A 9367-nucleotide genomic window follows, 5' to 3' on the forward strand; every position below is an offset into this window, starting at 1 on the left:
TATAGACTGAGACAAGGGTAGAGCAAAAGAGACAGGGGTAGAGCGAAAGAGACATGGGTAGAGAGAAAGAGACAGGGGTAGATAGAAAGAGACAGGGGTAGAGCGAAAGAGACAGGGGTAGAGCGAAAGAGACAGGGGTAGAGAGAAAGAGACAGGGGTAGATAGAAAGAGACAGGGGTAGAGCGAAAGAGACAGGGGTAGAGCGAAAGAGATAGGGGTAGATAGAAAGAGACATGGGTAGATAGAAAGAGACAGGGGTAGATAGAAAGAGACAAGGGTAGAGCGAAAGAGACAGGGGTAGAGAGAAAGAGACAGGGGTAGAGAGAAAGAGACAGGGGTAGAGAGAAAGAGACAGGGGTATATAGACTGAGACAAGGGTAGAGCAAAAGAGACAGGGGTAGAGCGAAAGAGACAGGGGTATATAGAAAGAGACAAGGGTAGAGCAAAAGAGATAGGGGTAGAGAGAAAGAGACAGGGGTAGATAGAAAGAGACAGGGGTAGATAGAAAGAGACAGGGGTAGAGCGAAAGAGACAGGGGTAGATAGAAAGAGACAGGGGTAGAGCGAAAGAGACAGGGGTAGAGCCAAAGAGACAGGGGTAGAGCGAAAGAGACAGGGGTAGAGCGAAAGAGACAGGGGTAGAGAGAAAGAGATAGGGGTAGATAGAAAGAGACAAGGGTAGATAGAAAGAGACAGGGGTAGAGAGAAAGAGACAGGGGTAGAGAGAAAGAGATAGGGGTAGAGAGAAAGAGATAGGGGTAGAGAGAAAGAGACAGAGGTAGAGAGAAAGAGACAGGGCTAGATAGAAAGAGACAGGGGTAGTGAGAAAGAGATAGGGGTAGAGAGAAAGAGATAGGGGTAGAGTAAGGTCATGAGCACAAACATTAGTCTATCAACCCAAACCACTTCTCTCCTCCTGACCTGGAACATTATATTTCTTGCAATTCATTTCATATCTCTACCTGCTTGTTATAAAAATACATTCTACCCTTTAATGTGCTACTGTCTGTGTGCATCATCTATTAATTGTGGTTTTAGTGATTCATTCACAACAATTAACAGCACTCTTTAAGACATGAATGAACCCCCTTGAGTCATTCATTATAACCGTCTCACAAATTACAAGATGTAATTGCTACAGGCATCTTTGCGTGTAACCCATCTTTAATGAGCTGTTATGCATACAGCACTAATTAACAGGCCTAAGGTCACTTCCTTGTCATTCAGCAGCTGATAAACACTGTTTATCTTCTTACACTAATTGTCAACTAATAACATCATCAGTGGAATAATTTCAGAGCATGTACGCAAAACAACACAATCGTCAAAACAACGGTTGAAATGTAAGGTGCAGTCATTTTATAATGGTTATTTGTTTCTTCTTGTAGGCCAACAGTAGCAAAACAAAGTAAGAAGATGCAAAACATACCTTTTAACATATATTTTTGGCTTTACAAAACATTTTCACACAAAAATGCCCCAGGACAATTGCACAATGTCAATTATGACTTCTGACTACCTGTTGCCCTCCAATCATTGTAGTCCAAACACTGGATCAGAGGATAGTTTGTCTTATTTAGTTTGGCTTTTGTTGCTTTAGCAAATATCAACTAAGAGAATAACTCTCCCTTTCAAAATGGCTGCCATTTCAAGCAGACAAGAGTACACGTAATTTTCTTTGCAGTAAATTAGCCCACGTCCCGGAGACAGCTAATTTAGTGAGGTAGCTATCATTATCATGCACTTGAACAATAATTACTTGAATGTGCTGAGGAAATCTACAGATCAGTGCTAACCGTAATAATCTTCGCATGGCTGGCATAGACCATTGGAAGATAGATATGTGGAAAGAACACATCTTGTCTTTATTCCACTTGAAACTGATGGATGAACACCTGGTCAAATAAAAAAAAAGTGATGAAAGGCCTAATTGTGATAATTCAGATTTATGTTCTTAGAGTTTTATTAATACCATTATACATTAAAACCTCTTAAGGATTAGCCCCTTTTTAAAATGTTCTCCTAAAATGACATACCCAAATTTAACTGCCTGTAGCTCAGGCCCTGAAGCAAGGATATGCATATTCTTGGTACCATTTGAAAGAAAACACTTTGAAGTTTATGGAAATGTAAAAGGAATGTAGTAGAATATAACACAATAGATCTGGTAAAATATTTTTTTTTGTACCATCATATTTGAAATGCAAGAGAAAGTCCATAATGTATTATTCCAGCCCAGGTGCAATTTATATTTTGGCCACTAGATGGCACCAGTGTATGTCTAAAGTTTTAGAATGATCGAATGAACCATTGCATTTCTGTAAAGAAATATGTATCAAGACTGCCCAAATGTGCCTAATTTGTTCATTAATAACTTTTCATGTTCAAAATTGTGCACTCTCCTCAAACAATAGCTTGGTATTCTTTCACTGTAATAGCTACTGTAAATTTGACAGTGCAGTTAGATTAACAAGAATGTAAGTTTTTTGCCAATATCAGACATGTCTATGTCCTGGGAAATTTTCTTGTTACTTACAACCTCATGCTAATTGCATTAGCATATGTTAGCTCAACCATCCCGTGGAAGGAACACCAATCCCTTAATGTATTCTCCCACATGAACCTCTGAGCTCTCTAAAACAACATGAAAAAGATCATGCTGATCTATGTGAACCAGTACAAATGGAAAATACAGAGTATTTTTTTGTAAAAATTACCAAAGGGCAGCTTGAGTTATGGGTCTATTTCCTGTTTTATTTTCCCTTGTTCAAATCAAAGTAAATAAAATTTAAACAGTGTTGAAAAATGACTGGCCCGAGTCAGACAGGGCCAAATCCTGTCAGGGAGAGAAGCTATGAACCTATATCTCCACAAGAGCCAAAAATCCCTTTAAAAATATGCACATATTTACTTTTATCCATTAAGATTCTTGCATGTGTGGCTCTCCAAAGCAGCATGACATGAATCACAGAGTATTGGTTTTCTGCACAGCCTCAGAAATGGTTGACTCACCCTGGCTCTGATGCTGTATTTCTCTCTCTCCAAACAGAACAAGACTGCCTGGTAGAAACGAGGTGATGTGAGATCCCCACAGGCCTCAACCAATCACAGAGCCCTAAAGATAGTCCATTTGTCTAGTAGAACCTCATGACAACCAATTACAAGACTTCAAAACCATTCTGGTCATTGTACTCAGAATCGGTCCAACTCCCTGATGGAGTATCAGAGTCAGAGAGAGTTTGGAAAAGTCACTCCTCAGAAATCAGAGCTTTTAGTTTTTTATCTGACAGTTATAAGTGTGTGGGGAATAACACAAGTAGGCCTATAGGTCTAATCTGCATGTGAGAGGAAAGCTCATGGTAAACAGGTTGTACAACAGCCAGAAAGAACAACAGCCTGTTGAAATAAACTCCTTATTCAGTCAGGACTTTCTCAGGATTTCCTTGTGACCTGCATAGTTCCTACTGTACCTCAGAGCAACAGTCTCTCTTGTCTGAACATCATGTTACATTTACTCTATCTACAAAACGTTGAGGAATTCAATAAAATAGCCTACCTTTGGGTATGAAAAGCTCATCTCGTTGGGACGGCAGGAAAAGTACAGCCTAGGGCAGTGGTTTTCAACCTGTGGTCTGCGGACACTGCAGGTGGTTCATACCGATTTCATAGTTCATACTGTACCTCAAGCAAGCATAACTTTTCAGGGAAATATAATGGCGTTAAAAATAGGACAATAAAAGGTATGCTTAAGGAGATTGCAATCTGGGGTGAACCTGAGGAGAGGAGTGGGATTGGTCGGTGCTTGAGCTAGACATCACGTACGGATCTGGAATGTGTTTAAACTGGGTTCATATTGGCAAACATGGATTTTTAGAGGAAAGGAGCCTGGCTGGCTTGCAAAGCTTATCCAGGCTGGCCGACAAAAACTCACAGGAGGTGACAAAAGATTATTTGTTCTCGCTGACCTTTCTGACCCTACTGTAGGCCTATACAAGTTTCTTTACATCTGAAAATGTAAAGCATCCAGACTACATTGGCAACATTTTCTTATTTTCTTGAGAAGTGGGGTATACTCCTACTAATCTATCAATAGAATATGAATAATCACTTAGTGACTCACTCTTACTATTGGGTCATGAGCCAAGTTTGCCCATTCATAGATGGTGATGTTAAACATTTACGTCATAGATGGTGATGTTAAACATTTACGTCATAGATGGTGATGTTCAACATTTACGTCATAGATGGTGATGTTAAACATTTACGTCATAGATGGTGATGTTCAACATTTATGTCATAGATGGTGATGTTCAACATTTACGTCATAGATGGTGATGTTAAACATTTACGTCATAGATGGTGATGTTCAACATTTACGTCATAGATGGTGATGTTAAACATTTACGTCATAGATGGTGATGTTCAACATTTACGTCATAGATGGTGATGTTCAACATTTACGTCATAGATGGTGATGTTCAACATTTACGTCATAGATGGTGATGTTCAACATTTATGTCATAGATGGTGATGTTCAACATTTACGTCATAGATGGTGATGTTAAACATTTACGTCATAGATGGTGATGTTCAACATTTACGTCATAGATGGTGATGTTAAACATTTACGTCATAGATGGTGATGTTCAACATTTACGTCATAGATGGTGATGTTCAACATTTACGTCATAGATGGTGATGTTCAACATTTACGTCTATTCACAAAAATGGCTGCCGGCTGAGGGCAGAGCCCCAACATTCCGACGGTGTCCTGAAGCTCTGCCTAAACATCAATACGCCTCGCTTGCAATACGGTTTTTGAAATATTTGGAACTTAACATTCATATCACAAGATTTGTTTTCTTCAAAAAACAAAATACTAAATTACTACACACCTTTATAGGGTTAGGTTTCCCACAAGGCCATATTTCCATGTTACATTGCTTGTTTACAGAAGGCAGACGGGAGACAGAGGCACCCACTTGTGCTAATTATCTATATCTAGTATGCTCCGAACACCTATGTGTAACAGAAGAAGGACGCCAGAAAAGTGCTGTAACTGAAAAAGACTGTCGACAGCAACTGTGTCAAAACCAGTTAAAACTGTCTACAGTAAGTGTATATTTTGCTTGTGGGAAATTATTTTGACGTGATATGAAATTAAAGGGCTTTGTGTTTCTAGAACCATATTACAATTGAGAATCGATTCACGTTTAGATGGAGTATTTGGCTGTTTTGGCAGCCAGAGCAAGTCTACCTCTGAACATAATATATAAGGTCCTTGGACGTTAAGGAGTAAAGGTAGGCTCGCCTATAATCCTTCACAGTACATTCTTGGTAGAGAACCGAGTCAAAAGTCAGCCACAGGAAATGCATTATTGAACACATTCCTTACCACTGACCAAATTCAGTCACCTCTGTTATCACTATCAACATTTAACACTGTGACTTTTGATTCATGAGTCATACTGAAAATATTTGGGTTAGTTTGTAAATAGATTTGACTTGAATAAAAAAGGGCTAGTTACGGATGTAGGATCTTAATTTGAGCCAGTTTGCTACAGCAGGAAAATAATCCTGCAGCAACAGGACATGTGAATTATTATGTTGATTTGAATTAATTGACCTTTATTTAGGGGTGGGTACATTTTTTAGGGAAATCAAGTTATAATTTTTAAAGTAGAAATAACAGACTTTGGAAGCCTTTTTAAACCTCAAATACAGTACACATTTTTTAAATCTCCTGCAACAGGGTGATCAAGTTAAGATTCTACATCTGTAATATCCTCTTATTTCACTGAGTTGATACCCTGTCCACTCTATCCACTAGAAGGTGCAACAGGTGTAATCTCGGCATTCAGAACCACAACAGGTGTAATCTCGGCATTCAGAACCACAACAGGTGTAATCTCGGCATTCAGAACCACAACAGGTGTAATCTCGGCATTCAGAACCACAACAGGTGTAATCTCGGCATTCAGAACCACAACAGGTGCAGCAACATTCTCTCTTTTCTGAGCATCACATTACATTTATTTTATTTACCTACAAAATGTTGATGAATTCAATAAAAAAGCTAATCTCTTCCACCACTTCCACCTTGGGAAGGAAGGCCAAGTATAGCCTAAGATGCAAAAATGTTAATACTTATTAGGTAGGCTAGAAGTAGTGGTAGGAGGGGTATGTAATAATTAAAAGGCTGGCAAAAATAACAATCATTGACTCACAAAACAGTCAAACAGGGTCAAAAAATCTAAATCAAATCTTCAAATGAATTCAAAGTGGTTCTGCCCTACAATCAGGCTGCAGGCACTGTGGTCAACGGGCTGCCTACCCACATAGATGATCTAAAAAAATGTACAAATTACAGATTACTTAATAATGTAATTACACAGGTATACATTAAGTAAATGAAACATCAACAACACCTGCTCTTTCCAAGACATACACTGACCAGGTGAATCCAGGTGAAAGCTATGATCCCTTATTAATCTTACTTGTTAAATACACTTCAATCAGATGAAGGGGAGGAGACAGGTTAAAGAAGAATTTTTAAACCTTGAGACATTTGAGACAGGGATTGTGTATGTGTGCCACTCAGACGGTGAATGGGCAAGACATAAGATTTAAGTGCTGTTGAACGAGTATGGTAGTAGGTTACCAGCCGCACCGGTTTGTGTCAAGAACTGCAACACTGCTGGGTTTTTCACGCGCAAAAGTTTCCCGTGTGTATCAAGAATAGACCACCACCAAAAGGCCATCCAACCAACTTGACACGACTGTGGGAAGTATTGGAGTCAAAATGGGACAGTATCCCTGTAGAACGCTTGACACCTTGTAGAGTCAATGCCCCGATGAACTGAGGCTGTTCCGAGGGCCAAAGGGTGGGGGGGGGGGGGGGGGGGGGGGGGGGGGGGGGGGGGTGCAACTCAATATTAGGAAGGTGTTCTTAATGTTTTGTATACTCAGTGTATATACACCTAGCACCACCCAGGGCTAAACTGGTTTTATCTAGACGGGATACTGACTTTTCAGAGCAGGTTAGAAGAACTAACGCAGCAGGTTAGGATAATTTACGAAGCAGGTTAGGAGAATTAGGTTAAGGTTAATAGGGAAAGAGTTAGGGTTAGCTAAAATGCTCAATTTGACAAAAGCTGTATCCCATCTAGACATGACCGGCTAAACCATAGCTTTAATGTGAGTTGACTATAATGGGCCTTTACAATTCAACCGGTTACATTTCTCATAAGCACATTTCCCAAATTAACATAAATGACAACAATATCGCTGGAAAAGAGCGCGCCTCTTTATTTGCAGATACACGAGCACACTCGCGGGTGACAGCAAGCAGGATTTCCTAGATTTTCAATCAGGCATGATATTTTCCAACCCAGTGAAAGTGACATTGACATAAGGAACCAGAAGCATATTGGGAGGTGGGAGGATGACTTGAGGCATAAAGAATAGCACACATACCGTGTTCACGTGCTAGTCGGAACTAGGATCTTGGAAATGTCCGACTAGGGTGCTGAGGAGTATTTCTGTCTGTAATAAAGTCCTTAGTGGGGAAAAACTAATTCTGATTGGCTGGGCCTGGCTCTCCAGTTTTTACAGTTTTTCTCAGTCGCTTTGGTGCATTTCTTAGATCAAAAGTGCAATTCTTGATACTACTTGTACAAATTCCAAATCATCTAGTCACTTGTGCACATCATTAAAGCAATTTCTTATTCCTTTGAACAAATTGCAATTGATAATGTACAAGTGTCAGCTTTTTTCCACATTATCAATTGCTCATGTCATGTTGATCAAAATATAGTAGATGGTTCTCTGTTGAATAGTCTTACCCCTCAAAACATCTAGGCATTAGTTCCTTGCATAAGCCATTACATGCAAAATTGTTGAACTATTTGTCATAAACTGTCAAGCATAGTTTTACACATTTCTATTAGACCTTTTGTACAAAAACGTGAATTGATGAATCGTGCAGGTGAAATTGACCCTCACTCATGAAGGAATGTAAAGTGTTAGTTCAACCAACAATCAACCAGTTGTCTTCTATGCAGCACCCTGTCGATGGTTGAGATGCTAACCGTATGCATGTTTTCAAAGACATCGTTGTCTTCTATAATGGGCCTTTGTATTTCCCAGAGTCTCATGGCATTGTTTGCTCGAACCATGGTGCAAATAGCCTCCTCCTGTTGAGGTGTGAAAAGGCGTCCTCTGCCACCGGTTTGAGGTAATCTTGCAGTCCTATGTGGGGAAAAATGCAGTGATGCATCGCACACTTTCACATAGACAAAAACTATGCGAACACACATTTTACTGTAAAACATACAGTTGGGTGCATGTAAGGTGCAGTATGTATCTGTATAGAGTATATTTCTGTATGCTGTGAAATACAAGTGGACTACTGTAATATGAAGCATTGTAGGAAGTATACAGTATACTGCTTATATACAGTAACAGTGCACTGTACATTGGTGGACATACCTGTTCTCTCTTCGAAACGTTTGAACTATTGAGGACACGGTTGATCTCCCAATATTCGGCTGCACCCTTCGACCCGCCTCAGCCATTGTAAGGCCATGATTGACAACATGGTCTAAAATAGTGGCCCTTATGTCATCAGATATGCGCCTATGTCCTCTTCTGCCTCTTCCTCTGTTTTGCTTTCCACCACGCATCCTTGCTCCTCTTCTTCCTCCTCTTGGCTGTTGACCCTGTTCGTTTCCTGGTCCATCCATTATTGGAAAATTGCAACTCTGTGTTGTGGTCTGTCTATATATGCTTGCCAATTGATTCTTCATGAGATGCACCTTTGAGCAATTTAGAAACCAGATGAGTATGAAACAGCTGTACCGTGTACCATTCCAAAGGAATGAGGACAGAGTTAAGGAGCTACGGTACCAGTATGTACAGGTAAAACATATATCTATGTAACTAATTTACAGCAACATTTTATAGTGATACATAGTACAGTAAGCATAAACTGCACACATTTCCATTGCTGTGGAAGGAACATGCAATATATGTACATTTTATGTCACTCTTCCTTACCAAAACAAATTCAAATGTGTGTTCTGGGATATAGCGTATAATGGAGTTGGAATCAAGTGAACCCTCTCACAACTTTGTATACGTGGATGAGGCTGGCTTCAACCTGACCAAATGCAGAAGGCGGGGTCGCAATATCATCGGTCACAGAGCTACTGTGGATTTGCCAGGCCAACGGGGAGGAAATATCAGCATGTGTGCTGCTATTTCGGAGCATGGTGTCCTAACCCATATCCCCCTTATAGGGCCATACAACACCCAGCATCTACTCATCTTTTTAGAGACTCTCTACAGGGCTCTCATCCCTGATGATG

This window comes from Salvelinus fontinalis, chromosome 27, assembly GCF_029448725.1.
Source record: "Salvelinus fontinalis isolate EN_2023a chromosome 27, ASM2944872v1, whole genome shotgun sequence".
Classification (NCBI taxonomy): domain Eukaryota; kingdom Metazoa; phylum Chordata; class Actinopteri; order Salmoniformes; family Salmonidae; genus Salvelinus; species Salvelinus fontinalis.